Below are 1,800 nucleotides of genomic sequence, written 5' to 3'. Positions count from 1 at the left end.
CAAATCAACAATTACTAGTTATCGTTTTTACAGTGTAGCTGTAAGCCCCAGCTTTCCTCTCGGTGCCATAAAGAGATAAAAGTCTGAACAAGACCCAACATGAAAATATGAAAGCTTATGATATTGGCACGTTAGCAACTGGGTGCTACTTTTACACACAAGGTTTACACAATCCAGCTAGGTTTCCATCTCAGGAATGACGTCCATCATGACCATTTATTTTTCATGTGCATCATTAGGAAATTCATAAAATAATCCATGTGAGTTCCCAGATAGCAAGGAAACATTGAAACAACGTTGAGTCAATATCAGGCGACGTCATTGAATCAACTTTGAAGTGTGACGTTGACCTAAAGTCACTCTTGCACCCTTTTTTAATGTTGAAACAACGTCAGGTTTTGATGTTGAATCAATGTTGAAACCTGACATTGAATCTGACATTGAAACAATGTCAGATTCTGATATTGAAACACTGTTGAGCTATGGTGTTGATTTTCCACCTCTTTCGCACAGTTGCTTTTTATTAAAACAACAGTTAAATCATGACTGGAAATCTACCTTTCTTTATAGGTATTTTAACCAATACTAAACTACTGCATGTTTCCATCAATACTTAAACCACCTAAACACATAATTGTACTTATTCCTCAAATTGAACACCCTTTATAAAAACAACAACAACAACAAATGTCTCACAATGTATCATGTCAATATTAATATCCTAAAATAAGAAAGCATTGCATGTGATGTAACAGAGAAAAAAATAAACAAAAAAAGGTCAATAGGCATGTTTCGTTTGCTAAATACTTTATTAAAAGACAGTTTCCTATTTACGTATGTTTCACAGAAGTTTGTAATTTTTTTACTTCGGGATGGGGATGCATGATGTGCGTCCTGCACCACCCATACCCATACGATCTGGGGCGTATCGGAGCCATTTCTACACTGCTTGTGCAAAGACAAACTCGGACATAGAGTTTGCCCCTAACTGCTGCGTCAGGCCATCTAGGAAAAAAATACACACACACAAACAAAAAAAGTGAATTAGAGCACATGAATAAGCTCTTGTTAACTGTCTTCAGCGGGGAGAAAGTATGTAAACTCCTAGGCTGATAAACATGAAAGTCACCAGGCGTAAATCTGCAAACTGCCGCATTTGATTCCCAAAGAGCTATGAGCGGAAAAAGTGATAAGTCTTAGCATGGTGTGCCGTGTATCCTTTAAAACAAAATAAACATGGGGTCCTCGGGCTGTACAACTACAACCCGAGGACTAAACAAGCCAAAGACCAAAGACTCCATCTCCAGATTAACCGGACATGAAAGTCTTGTTATTAAGAAAGACAAAGTAATATAGCAAAAAAACTGTAAAACTTACCACCATATATGCATTTGCAGAGCGCTGTATCTTTAAATGCCATTTTTTGCTTTGTCTGGTCCTTGGTTTTTTTCCCTGCCCAGTTGAGTACCGAGGCCAGCTCGTTTGTAATGGCATAAGCCATTACACGGCGGACTCGCACCTCCAGTGTGGTCCCTCCAATCAAGGCAAAGCGTCTCACCTATAGACACATTTTAAGAGATGGAATTAGCGTGTCTCATGTCTTAAATGTGTATGCAAGTGCTTGTGTGTTTAATCAACAGGCCGTTGTCATGTATTTAAATCATATCTGACAGCTATTACACTTTATAGTTACAAAGTGTACATAACCTTTATATACTTACCATTGCCTTATTTGCCTCTTATGATTGAAGAGCTGCCTCTGCATTGTTTAGCTCCTCAATGTTGTGCAAGGGCAAATCC

This window comes from Neolamprologus brichardi, chromosome 3, assembly GCF_056152115.1.
Source record: "Neolamprologus brichardi isolate AB-2024 chromosome 3, ASM5615211v1, whole genome shotgun sequence".
Classification (NCBI taxonomy): domain Eukaryota; kingdom Metazoa; phylum Chordata; class Actinopteri; order Cichliformes; family Cichlidae; genus Neolamprologus; species Neolamprologus brichardi.
This window is presented reverse-complemented; position numbering follows the sequence as displayed.